Source organism: Pteropus medius, unplaced genomic scaffold, assembly GCF_902729225.1.
Source record: "Pteropus medius unplaced genomic scaffold, Ma_sr-lr_union100, whole genome shotgun sequence".
Taxonomy (NCBI): domain Eukaryota; kingdom Metazoa; phylum Chordata; class Mammalia; order Chiroptera; family Pteropodidae; genus Pteropus; species Pteropus medius.
In genome coordinates, this window is record NW_024346062.1 from 10,375,378 (window position 1) to 10,389,819 (window position 14,442).

General features: G+C 36.0%; 1 long non-coding RNA gene across 1 annotated transcript in view; it reads left to right on the forward strand.

Annotated features, from left to right (window-relative positions):
- The window catches only part of LOC120612527 (uncharacterized), a 193,614-nt gene that overhangs the window by 55,878 nt on the left and 123,294 nt on the right, over window positions 1-14,442 (forward strand). Inside the window, exon 3 of the long non-coding RNA XR_005655468.1 lies at window positions 7,514-7,563. This is a non-coding gene — a long non-coding RNA (uncharacterized LOC120612527). The remainder of the gene's footprint in view (window positions 1-7,513; window positions 7,564-14,442) is intronic.

Sequence of the window (14,442 nt, forward strand, 5' to 3'; positions counted from 1 at the left end):
ATCAGGTAAGAGTTTTCAGTGGTTTACAAATAGCTTTGCTGTTAGATCAAGTACATTTTTTTCTTTTGTTAAATGTGGATGTGTTTGTAATTTTTAGATTAATTAAATTACTATTTTTACTTTTATGCTGCTCTCTTAATGCTCAGCCAAGACCGAGAAATGATTATGAACAAAATTAGATTTCAATCAAATAAAGGTATATGTACAATGGAACCTCAAAGATCCTTACTTCTGATATTTAAGACCTTGTATAGCCTCCTCCCATATTGTGCCAGGTTTGGTTTGTGTGACCAATAGAATATGATATAAGTGACTTCCAAGGCTAGGTCATAAGAAACAGTGCCTCTACTTCCTTGCTCTCTTGGATCAGTCACTCTGGAGGAATTCAGGTGTCATATCATGAGAACATTTAGGGAGGTTTCTAGAGAGTTCCACATTAAAAGAACTTATAGCTCTTGCCAAAAGAGTCAGTGACAACTTGTCCATCATATGAGTAAACCATCTTGGAAGTAGATAGTCAAATCTTAAGATGATTATAGCTCTGGCACCTAAATTGGGACCTCATGAGACATCCTGAGCCATAACTGCCCAGCCAAGCCTCTCCTAATTTTCTGACCCACAGAAACTTAAAGATAATAAATTATTATTGTCATTTTAAGCCATTAAGATTTGGGAGTAATTTGTTACACAGCAATAGACAACTAGTAGAAAGAGATGTTTTTTGAACTTATATACAATATGCAAATATAAAGCAAATAACTGAGATGAGAATGAGGGTACTGTAAAGATTTCTTAAATTAGATAACCATTAAACTCAAAGCTCATAGTGCAGATATTTTTCCAGTAAGTAGTATAGTTGTCAAGAAGTAAGTAGAAAATGTGTTGGACATTGATTTGGCAAGGAAATTATTGTTTTTTACTATATGATGACTTGAAGATGGGTACCATACTGTACATATGTTCAACTGTGACAGCTAAAGTTATTTTTCCATTAAAGACTTTGCAACAGGCTCTACCAACATATATTAAATATGTAAGCTCTATTGATAAAAAGATATGTCAATTTATAAATAAAAATATTTCAGTAAATGTATCATTTTATTATTTTTGAAAGTTCAGCATCATAGCAAATGATGCATGGGTTTTATGACATTGCTCTCCATATGGGGAGCTGAGTCTGCACAGGCATGGTAATGCATGCATCACCACATATTCACTAATGAAGCAAGGTAAAGAAATAGAAAAGCTTTTCATTCCCTCAACAGGCAGCTGTTGTGTGATGCCAGATGTAAAACCATTGATGTTCTTGCCAAGTTCTCAGGATCATGTCATGATTTATTTAAACTCAGACAATCAAGAATACGTGATTTTTCTAAAATCGTCAAGTTCAAGACTGAGTAGTAGGTGAATAGAAATATATCTTTTTAAATAAACCATTGGCTGTATATTAAATTTAAAGTTATTATTTTCATCTTTCATTTTTCTCTGTAGGTTGTTGTGGTTTTCCTCTGAAGAGTTAATGACTACATTCTATCCCTCAACTCCTACAGAATTACTTTATAATGAGGCACATAAATTCACTAGAGCTGTAATTGAAAAAAATCTATGTTCTTTTGAAACAAATGTTACAGATGCCTATCCAAAATGGGTAGTAAATGGCATGTCTTCTTTTAATAGTCTCAAGCATTTCCTTTGATACTTTATAATTTATGATATTAGAACTGATTGTAATAGAGACTAAGCTGTAAAATTTCTTCCAGAAGGTTATCACCGCCATCCGCAGTTTCAGGATATGAAGCATTACAAGGCTTGGAGATTTTTTCCCCTCAGAAGAACCTTTTTATCTGGCAGTAGGAGCTGCACGGGGCATTCTGGGTGACTTGTCACCATCAGGGGCATTTTTGATCTAGGACTACTGGGAAAGGGAACTAACTTTTGTTAAGCTTCTGCCATGTGCCAACATTCTGGTAACTTATTTGATTCTTAACCTTGTGTTTCAGTAGCACAACTTTCCCTTCTCACTATAGATCTATAGTGGACATTTCTTTTTTAAATTGTGTCAAAATCTACATAGCACAAAATTTACCATTTTAACCATTTTTAAAGGGTACAGTTCAGTTAGTTCATTCACTTTGACCATCACTACTATCCATCTACAGAACTCCACAGCAGGCATTTTAAATCATGCAACAGTTTTCATAAATCAAGGACCCATTCATCTGTTAAGGAAAAATCACCCAGGAAAGGAACAATGATAAAAAGTTATATTAATAGATTTTATTTTTTTTAAACCTGATAGCCACTCGTAAATATTTTGGTACCTACTAGAAAAAAGATATACTAGGCAGACAGAGACAAAAATCCCACTCTCCATATAGACTGGAATTTCGCATTCTGGCCTTGATTCCTTTAGGAAACACATTCATTTAACAAGTCTAGAGTATCTTCTGCAAGCCATGAACCAGATATTTGGTATGTAGTTGAATATAGCTGCAGCTCTTTTGGAACTACATTCAGATCATTATCAATATGGCCCTCATCTGTTCCTCTTCAGCTTATGAGAAGAGAGTTGGAAAGGCAATCCTAAAATCTATACAGAAATATTAAGAGCAGCCTTTTACTGATTATTTATACAATACACTTTATAAATTGGTATAATCTTATTGAATTCTTACAACAACCCTAAAAAGTCGGTAAATTTATCATTTTTATTTTATAGATGAGGAATCTTAAGCACACAAATGGTCACATAGTGAGTGTAGGACTGGGGTTTAAGGCCAGGTCATCTTATTCTAGAAGTTGCATGTTATACCCTATCCCATACTGCCTCTATTATGTGTGGACATAGGACCTTCATGGAACTCCTTCCAAATTAGTCATTCAAAATAAACACTCTTCAAGAGAGGAGTGAGTGGAGGGAGGGGCAAACAGAGGCCAGGAGTGTTACCCTGGTGTGCTCCTTGTGGAAATGTTTCCTACCACAAAAGAATATTGCTAGCCTAAAAGGTCCTTTGTGAAAGCCAAAAAAGGTAATCATTTTCTCCAGGAAGATTTTAATTGAAAAGCTTTCTGCAAGAAAATTTTGAATTAAATAACACACAAATTTATGATAACTGATGTGGGTGACACATTTTGGAGCTGTGCAATGCATAACTGGTACAACCATATGTGGCAACTCTGCCTCCTAACATCCTGTTATGGATGTTATGGGATGAATTGTGTCCCTCCCCCTCCAAATTCATGGCTTCATTAGAGTACTTTGCTTAAAGGATTTATTTTCATTTGATGACATGTAAAGGTCTGGACCATTTTCTATCATTAGAAGTCCTATGACTTTTCTCAGTGTACCAGATTCAATATGTCAGCCAAATTCTAATAATTATATATTTCCTTTGTAGAATTCGCAAAGAGTGTGGATTTGGAAGATAATTCTTTTCTTTCCCCTGTTAGCCATTATGGCTATTTATTGAAACCACCAATATGTAATGTAGCTGGACAAACTTGGGAGGGGAACGAGAGGTGTGCCCACACAGACACCACGTGCCCTCAAATTGAGTATGACACAGAACCTGGAACTTTAACTTCCTCAAGCCTGGAAGCTTAGGAGTAAAACTGAAGGCGTCAATAACCACTTACTAACAGTCAGTCAAGTGTAAACTGGCTAAAATAAGGTGCTTGTGTACAAATGGAACAGACTCAATTTAAAGCCAGGCTCAGCTAGCCTTCATCCTTGGGCACCTTCTGGGAAAATTGGCCTTGTTACCTCGAAGTCTAGCCTCTTCTGGGCTTGGTCACCTCCTACCTGATGGTTTCTTTTGCTGTGCAGCAGCTTTTTAGTTTGGTATGGTCCCAACCCACTTCTGCAGCCATTCCCTTGCGGTGCGAGGTTCAGACATGGGGTCCCCAGCATACCTGACAGGGCCTCTGCATTGCTGGAAAGTCCTTGAGACCCCAGGCCGATCTCTAGCCCTGCCCTCTACAGTTACAAAGTCCATCCTTTTAAAGTACGGAATTGAATGGTTTTAGTTTGTTCACAAGTCCATCACCTGGGTGTGTTTATACTGTCAAGGCCTTCTCCCAGAGATTCTGACACTGTGGGCCCAGGAGTCTAGGGGTGCTTGTCTTTTTGTGGATCCTCCAGGAAGCTATGCTGTGCAGCCAGCTATGGGACCATGGTCTTGACCAGGGGCTCTTCCTGGGAGTGGGGGGTTATTTTGCACCCAGGGACATTTTGCCACGTCTGGACATTTTTGGTTGTCACAACTGTGGGAGCTACTGGCATCTAGTCGGTAGAGGCTGGGATGCTGGCCAACATTCCCCAGTGCACAGGATTTTGCATGGCAGTGATCTGGCCCGTGTTCATTGCCCAGGTTGGGAAAACTGTACCTACAGGAGCCTCAAGTCCCTTCCAGCCTAATATGGCCCCCTTAGACCTCCAGGCCCAGCCTACAGGGCCCCAGAAAAAGAAATGGACCTTACCTCCAACAGATCAGCACTTAAAAGGGACATTTCTCAAACTGGGGCCTGAGGTCCCATCTCTAACAAGCTCTGGGTGATGCTGCTGGTCTGGAGACCACACTTGGATTTTCAAGTCAAATTCATAAAATCTTCTTTAAGTCCAAGGTCCATGAGTTTAGTTCCTATGTTTTCTTCTATGCAAATTTATTGTTTAAGGTTTTATATTCAGATCCTTAATCCTATTTTGAGTTAATTTTGGTGTGTGGTGATAGACAACAATCTAGTTTCATTCTTTGCAGGTGACTTTCCAGTTTTCCCAGCATGCATTTTTTGATAGTGCATTATCATATGTATTTGAGAACTAGTTTTTGTTTGGAATGCAAGCTATTTTCAGTAGACACCACCAACTGAAATATTATCCTGCTTGATTTATTTGACCTAATAAGTGATTCTTAAAATATAAAATTTAACTCCAAGTTTATTATTGTTATTGAACATCAACTTGTTATTACTGTTATTAAGTATCATTTGTTTTGCTAGGCTGAGATGTGCAGTTTTTTAAAATTTTTTTAAAAAATGATAGCTTGGTATGGGATCTCAGTATATCAGATTATGAATTGCTTAGGCAACATCTTTTCCCATGGAAACTAATAGAGTTTAAAAAGTGTTTAAAATACATCTTTTTGACTCTCTGACCTGATATTTTGAATCAGAATATCTGAACAAGCATCACAGATGATTCTGTGACATTCTAAAGCTTGCAAAGCACTGTTCTGAAAACAATATATCTGCAACAGTCATTTTGTTTTTGCATTTATTCACATAAAATAATTCTTGAACACTCAGTATGTGAGGGGCACCATGCCAGGCACTTAGGGTCATAAGAAGACAAATAAGACAAGGTCCTTCTTTGCAGGGACAGAGAGCGTAGTATGGAAAGTTGGATCTTTGAATAAAAATAACAACTACAAGATGAAGCAAATATGTTTTGATGTAAAATGAAGTCAATTGAAAGCTTTACCAGAGAGCAGGAAAATTTCTGGTGGGGAATCTGTGTGAAGGTGAAGTGAAACTTAAAGGAGTGGCAGATATCTGAGGTGGTGGCAAAACATGGGTGCAGGTGTGTTGGGGGGAGTTGAGTGGGGGTTGGAATGTGCTGGGGGTGGGGAGATTGCATTATAGGGAAAAGAAATGACAGAGTTAGGGCAGTAGAGTGAGGTGGGGAGTGGGATTATAGCCAGCATGGCTGGTGCCCAAAAAGATAGGAGAAGGTAAGACCGAAGGCAGTTTGGGGTGTATTTGAAAGAAGCTTGGGATATTTTTGTACAGCAGACAAGAGGGACCCATAGACTATTTCTGATAAGAATAGTGACCTAATCAAAGCAGAGCTCAAACTCAAAGCAGAAGCTACTTGCCAGATGAACTGTTCAGAAGAGTCAAGGGGCTATAGTCAAGGAGCCAAGTATGAGGTCAAAACCAAATTAGAGATGAAGCAGTGGGAAAGGAAAGCAGCAGAGGGTTGTAAAAAAGTGCTGAAGAAAAAACAGGTTTGACTTGATGTTTAATTAGATATGATGGAGGTGGGTGAGGAGTGAGGCAAGATGACTCATGTTTAGAGCCCGAGAGAACAAGTGTATTCTTAACAAACAAGGAAGTCCGCAGAAACTAGTTCTTTAGGAAGTTTAATTTTAGAAATTTTGAGTTTGAGGTGCTGTCAGATTATCTAAATTTAGTCCCTTTGTTGGATCTTTTATTGCTGAGTATAAAAAGTCCATTCTATTACCAGAGAGTCCTGCTCTAAATCAGTCACCTACCTAAATTTCTCCAGTAAGATTCAGGAGACTGAAGAATCTGCAAGACAAATAAATTTTTCCTTGTTAACGTTAGTACTTCTCACACTAGAATGTTCGCAACTCATAATGGTTCTTTTCACTAGATCTTACCAAAGATGCCTTCCATGCTACCACCCAATACAATTATATAGTTACATAAATGGAATTGGAACTCTGGGAGAAGACAGGGTTAGAGAGAGAGAGAGATTGATTGATTTGGGAGTTATTTGCATGGGAGTAAGTGGGAAAGCAAAAGGGCAATAGATTTTCTGTGTATATGCTTTAGCAAGTTCTGGTTGGTGGCTGGCTATGTCTTTTAAGATCACAGTGTACTAGGGCACAGTGAGTCATTCTGTGCTGTTTTCTTCTTCAGTCCTACCCTGCAGTTGTCTCTAATCAACTTCCTCTTATTTCTAACCATTTTGCCAGTGTTCCTATCTAAGCATTTCTCCTGTCTCCACTAAGGTCAGAGAAAAGAGAAATAGGCTGGAATCACCATCTCATCAACAAATGTTTGTGGAGTTACTTGTATGTGCTTAGCATCATTCTAGGTGTTTCTATCCTATTATATGAGTGATTTTAATTATATAAAAAAGATTTACTTTAATAGGGCAATTGTTAAAAGTTAGAATGAATTATTGAGAGAGGTCATATATTCTAAACATAGAAGAAATGGTTAGGTTGGGTGCTGCCTGATAATTGATAGTGGAACACACAATCTTATATGTTCTTGGTATAATATGAATATATTTTTAATTATATTTGTTGTTGACATATGGGTCAAGTATTTTTTCCCACTCTTTTCCACATCTGTATAAGCAGAGCCCTTATAATTGAGCTCGTGTTTCTTTTAATATATGACTACTTTGATATCTGCTATATTTTCCATACTGGCTTGTATATTGGCCAATGAAAGAGGAAATTCCATTCTTTTCCTTAAATCTGTTTTCTTTAAAGTTATTGTGGAAATAAAGTATATATTGGAATCAGTTCTGAATCATGTTCTTTAAGTGAAAGTGCTAAATAATTTTCTTATATATAGCAGATATTATGCAAATGACATAACCTTTTTGAATGCATTAAATAGAGAAAATAGTGTTCTAATTCAACATGAGGTGTCTATTTTGTATAACTACAACATTTGCAATTTAAGGAATAGTGGTAGCTTAAGGTTCAGGCAGGAGGTCAGTGAAAGAGTAATATAATTTTCCTTTTTTCTGCAGATTTCTGTGAATAGACCAGAAGCCGACTTCTACAGGATATTTGGATGCAGGTGAGGCTTATTTGAAACAAATCTACTTTACAGTACCACAGTCTTAACCTCTTTCCCCTGGAGCCCCAGCCTGTGAGTGCAGAGTTCTTACCTGTTTCCCCGCTAGTACTATCAGAAGTTCCTACCCTAACCTTGGCCCTGCTTTAGCCTTTTTCCCTTGGTAGCTTTGATAGAAGTAGCAGAAGGACCTGATGTGTGCTTGACATGGGGGATATATTTTTGGGAAGTATTTTTCCTCTTAATCATCTCTGTTCTAACTACTCTTTCTAGGTGGAGCTTTACTCTAATTACAGTAAAAGCTAAATAATGTGAACTTCAGTCTAGGAACTTTTTAGTTCCAAATTTTTTGAGTTAGAGATAGTTGTTCAAATAATTTTCTTGCTTATTGGTACTTTTCATCTGCTTTTAGGTACACATCTAGTTAGTTAATTGATTAATCATCTAATTTCTACTGGCAGGATAATGGACAAGTAACAACATGTCTAAGCTTATTTTCCAATTTAAAAGTGGGCATAACCACACTTTAATTCTAGATTTGTTCTGAGAATTAAACAAACAAGATCATGCATAATGCCAAGAACACATATTTTATAAAAGAATCAGTTCAGTTCAGTTTGCCACCAGTAGTGTGATTCTGAATTTCAGAGTTTCGGGAATGGCTCAAAAAATTTTATATTAACTTACTATAATAGTAACACTTTTTTTTTTTTTTTTACAGCATAGTGGCCAGACATTTATTTAACTTACAAAGTGTTCCCCCTGATAAGTCTAGCACTCTCCCACACCATACAAAATTATTACAGTATTATTGGTTATATTCCCTATGCTGCACTTTACATCCCTGCCAATTTGTACTTCTTGATCCCTTGACCTTTTTGACCCATCCCCCCAACCCTCCTCCCACCTGGCTACCATCGGTTTGCTCTCTAGATCTGTGAGTTTGTTTCTGTTTTGTTTGTTAATTTATTATGTTTTTAAAATTCCAAATATAAATGAAATCATATGGTATTTGTCTTTCTCTGACTTATTTCACTTAGCATAATACTCTCTAGGTCTATCCATGTGTTGCATATGGTAATATTTTGTTCTTTTTTATGGCCTAGTACTATTCCATTGTATGTATGCACCACTTCTTTATCTAGTTGTCTATTGGTGGACACTTAGGTTGCTTCCATATCTTGGCTATTGTAAATAATGCTGCAATGAACATAGGGATACATATATCTTTTCAAATTAGTGTTTGGGATTTCTTTGGATAAATAGCCAAAATTGGGGTTGCTGGGTGATATGGTAGTTCTATTTTTAATTTTTTGAGAAACCTTCACACTGTTTTCCATAGTGGCTACACCACTTTATAGTTCCATGAGGGTTCTCTTTTCTCTACATCCTCACCAACACTTTTTTGTTGATTTTTTTGATGATAGCCAGTCTGACAGGTATGAGGTGATATCTTATTGTGGTTTTAATTTGTATCTTCTCATATGTCTATTGGCTATGTGTCTTCTTTTGAGATATGTCTATTCAGGTCCTCTGCCCATTTTTAATCAGAGTGTCTTTTTGGTGGTAAGTTGTATGAGTTCCTTATATATTTTGGATATTAACCCCTTATGGGATTTATTATTGGCAAATATTGTCTCCTATTCAGTAAGTTGTCTTTTTGTTTTTTTGATGGTTTCCTCTGCTGAATGGCAACCACTTTTTGAGTGCTTATTATATGTGAGGCTCTGTCTTAAGCACTTAATATTAACCTTTTTAATTATCATTATAGCACCAGGTGGCAAGTTTCATGATCTTTATTTTATAAAGCTTGGATAGAAGTAACTTGCCTAGTGATAGCCTGTTGAAGTCTGTTTGACACCAAGGTCTGTACTTCTAACTATACTAATACTACCTCCTTGTGACCATCTTCTAAATTCTGGTGCCATATTTTGAAAGTACAATACACAAACTTGAGCACTTATTCTTCAGTGATGATTTTGAGATTGACTGTGAGATGACAGATGTTACAATTGGAGTGGAAAAGGATTATGGACTTGGAACTCTCTGATGGGGTATACCATGGATCAGGGCATCTAAGGGCAGCTTTTCTTCCTTTCTAGAACATTGGCTAAGAACTCGAGCTTTGGAATCATATATCTTGGGTTGTATTCCTACTCTACCACTTAGTAGCTTTGTGATCTAAGACTGGCTCAGCTTTCTGAGCATCAGTTTCCTCATCATAAAATGGGGATAATATTGCACCATTTTATGAGTTAATACATGTAGATTTTTTAAAATAGTGTTTGACCCTTGGTAAGCTATTAAACATTGTTAGTATTTCTGTGCCCTTCACTTTATATCTCTCTTCAGGCTGTCTCCATGTGTGCATAGTTGCACTCTTGCTAAGGGATGCATAGATTTATTTAAAGATGTTGTGATGCCTGTTACTAGGATCATAACCTGCTTTTGCAGTTTTTAATAAAGGGAAAAGTTGACTATTACTCATAAATTTCTTCCATCTTCAGAAACAGTATTGCTCAATAATTCATGGGGTTAATAATCTTTTAAGTATTTAATTTGACTTCAAATTTATGAAATTGAAACCTGTTAAAACATCAGTGCTAACAAAAGCCAAATATATTGAGTGACCCAATTGACCTTATCTTTGGTCATAATTTCAGATTAGTAATAAAAGAGAATTTAAAATATGTAGCTATATACAATCTTTTTTATTTTTGTGTGTGTTTTGTGAATGAGGTAGATGGTTAGACATCTTAGCCTTTTTGCCAAGCTCTAAGAAGAGTTAATAAAGTTATGTAAAATACATCAAACTCCTCAAGAGAGAAGTGTTATATTAATACCTGCCTCACAGTGATGTTATACTCAGACTTAATGATAGAAAGTTTACAAATTGCCTTGGTACTCCCAGTAACATCCTGATGAAGCATCATTTTGTTTTATTGCAAGGAGCTCTAAGTTACACAGAATGCAAGTTAAGGGTGAAATAATATCCCAGTCTTTATTTTACAATCAAAAGTACATAAAATAAAAAACATTTTCTTCAGTCGTGAATGATAATGTTGATCATTTATATATTTTCTCTCTCTATTACTTTTGGGAGAGGAGAATTATAATGCATAGTTTAATCGAGTACCCATCATTAAAGTATATAATGGCAGAAATAGCGATTGTAATACAGAGACCTTTAAGGACACTAGTATTCAAATATTTAAAAATTAAATTCCAGTTTTAAAGGAGTCAAACCCTTTTTTATATGATTACTATTAAGTTTGGCATTTTTGAGACATGTCTTAAATCGATACCTGTAATACTTACAAACATCAGTAGGGAGAATAGTATTGTAAACACATAGTCTTGCTGTAGGGTACATTTTAAATGTCTAAACACTAATCAATATAGAGAAATTAAGTATTGACTAAAATAGGTTTATAATAAGTAATTATTGGTTTGCTCTTTTAGAAATTAGACATTTTCACTTTGGGAATAAAGAGTAAATTTACTGTCATGAAATTAAAGTGTCTTTGACCTTTTTGTACAGCTTTCCTCTCTCTATGAAATGATTAGGTTTAAATATGATTGCACAGCTGTATTATGTTGCAAGCGTCAATTTTTAATTATTATAAGGTCAATGTTAGAACAAATGTGATTAGTACAGCACCTCAGTGCACTTATTTACTTTCCACTCAAAAACCACCCTGTGTTTACCAAAACCAATCTGAACCTCTCTATGCTGATATGATTAATTAGATTTATGCCAGATCTTTTTTTTTCTTTCAGTGTTCTTCTTATGTATGTTATTTTGTTGATTCTTTTAGTTTTTAAAAATACAAATTGCTTTATTTATCTCTTCCCTTCATATAGGGACATTTATTTTTCTGTGTTCATGTACATGTGTCTCTATGTGTATAATCATGGATATCAATAACTTTACAATTCTCCTGCCTTTGTATAACATGATGTCTTAGTCAACTTGGGCTACTATAACAGATACCATAAACGGGGTGGCTTGAACAACAAACATTTGTTTTTTATAGTTCCAAAGGCTGGGAAGTCCAGGATCAAGGCAGATTCAGTGTCTGGTGGGAGCCCCCTTTCTGGTTTGCAGATGGCTATCTTCTGGTTATGTCCTCACCTGGACTTTCCTTATTGCATGAACATGAAGACACACAGAGTTCTTCCTCTTCTTCTAAGATATTAATTCTATTGTGAGGGTGTCCCCGTCATAACCTCATCTAAACATAATTACCTCCCACAGGCCCCAGCTCCAAATATTAGGATTAATTAATTTATGTGAAGCCTATCTAAAGAAAAGGAGTTTCACCAAGAGTAAGCTGATTCAAAGTGGTTTCGTGAGCCACTTATTCTCCTACTCTAGCTCCGTCACTGCCTTAGCCCTTACTACCTACATACCAAAATATTTATGAATAATGTAGCATAAACATGGCTAGAAAAATTCTTTTACTTTTAAGCAGGACATTATAAAAGCAAGCATGAAATGTGTTATCAATGAAAATTTTAGAAAGATCATGAATATATGATTTAATAGAACATTAAAAGTCACAGAAATATTGTTGATCAAGGTTCAAATCACTTTATTCTTCCTACTATGGAACTTGGTTAAAATCTTTTTGAACCAGGAAATGTCACTGTTTTTAGAGATCATACATCTGATATTTAACAAAGTAAGGGGAGAGAAGGTGATAGTGGGATGTTGGAGGTAGATATTTTTAGGTGGTAAGACAGGGCCTCCTGAAGTTTGTGACATGTGAATAGAGGCCTAGATGAACTATGGAACTAGCCATGTAACTACTTGGCAGAAGAACATTCTAGGCAGAGTGAATATCCCACTAACTCATCTCTCAAGGCCCACTCCAAAACCTTCCCCTTCGTCCAGGGCACGCCTCATACCCAAATACCTTCCATTTTTCCAGGCTCAGGGAAGTTATCCTTTTGCCTCAAGTAGAGCCATTTGTCGTCCATCCACCCTACTCTTCTCTCCAGATTCTATGGCTTCTCTAAGCAGAAGCATTTCCAAATGGAACCCTGTTAATTTTATACTTCAGCAAGAGAGTTTCCAGACTTCTGGGAGGCCAAGATTCATTTCCTCTTTGGTAGGTGGACGAGGACAGTATCTCTCATTCTTTTGGGTTTTCAAAGAAGCAAGAAAATACTCAAATGATTACTATTATAGATTATCTTGCCACGTTATGCCACATTATGATAAAATGTTTTGAAGTTTGATTGACTACAGTGTCTACCAAAGCCATAGAACCAACTATCAGCACTAATTAATTTATATGATTCAATCAGTGAATCAATCAGGTGATCTATTCAGGTATTTGAAAATGCCTGGAGTAGGTTTTCTATGATAAGTAGCTTTAGGTTAGAAGGTTGTGCATGGTCAACTTATGTAACTGTCTTTATTTATTTTTATTTTTTAATTTTTTTGAAAGCAGATTTATTTATTTATAAATTTGTTATTATTATTTTTTTGGTGACATTGGTTAACGAAATCCAATGTTTCAGGTGTACAATTTAACAGTAAGGCATATATATATTTACGTTGTGTGTTCACCTCCCATAGTTTAGATTTCTTTCTGTCATCACATATTTGACCCCTTTTACCCCATCTACCTCTCCCCTCCCCACTCCCCTCTAGTAATCACTAGTCTAATGTCCATATCCATGAGTTTCTGTTTGTCTTGTTTGTTGCTTTTGGTTTATATCCCACATATAAATGATATCATGTGGTTTTCAACTTTTTCTGTCTGGCTTATTTCGCTTAGCATGATTATCTCAAGGTCCATGCATGTTATCGCAAATGGCTGTATTTCATCTCTTCTTATGACTAAGTAATATTCCATTGTACATATGTACCACAGCTTCTTTATCCAGTCATCTATCCTAGGACAATTCCATTGCTTCCGTGTCCTGGCCACCGTGAATAATGCTGCTGTGAATATCGGTGTGAAAATATCGTTTTGGATATGAGTTTTCAAGTCTTTGGGGGTAAATACCCAGTAGAGAGATTGCTGGATCATATGGTGGTGGATCAATTCTTAGTTTTTTAAGGAACCTCCATACTGTTTTCCATAGCGGCTATACCAATTTGCAGTCCTACCAGCAGTGTATATAACTGTCTTTACCTGTGAGTGATAGAAAGCCCTGGCAAAAGTGACAAAATGCACAGTAGTATCAAACCACTCAGTTTCTCTGAGCCTCTATCTCTCATCTGCTCCTATCAGAAATGACTATCGTGAAGACTCAATAAACTAATGAGTGCGAAGTTGCTTTATAGTTATTATGTAAGAAGATATTAGATAAGAATAACCGTTTAGAATTAGAAAAAAGTTTAATCTTGAATCTTGGTTCTGTTGCTTACTAGTTATGGCTAAGTTTCTTTGAATCTTGACATCTTCATTTGAAAATTCATTCAAAAAATATTTTAGTAGCTTACATAACTAGACACTGTGCTAACTATTAGAAAAGTATAACTATGATAAAAATACTCATGCACGCAAAAGTTTGTCTTGAGAAATAATTTATCTACAGCATCCAGTATGTTTGGTGAATAGTGGGTAGAAGTAATTATTATTAACATGTTAGTTCATACCTTTCCTTGAATTCTAGACTTTTGTATCAGACTTCTTATTTATTATTTCTGCTTGGATATAGTATAGATATTTCAAATATACCATGTCAAAAAAAACAAACTCTCAATATTTTTTTTGCCATCTTCCTTACCTCAGTAAGTAGTAAAGTCATACTTAATTTCTTAGGCCTAAAATCTCTTAATCATCCTTCTCTCCCTGTTTCTTCTCACATGCTACATCGAGTTTAGCTGACACACTCACTGAAGATCTTGTAAATAAAGAAAGA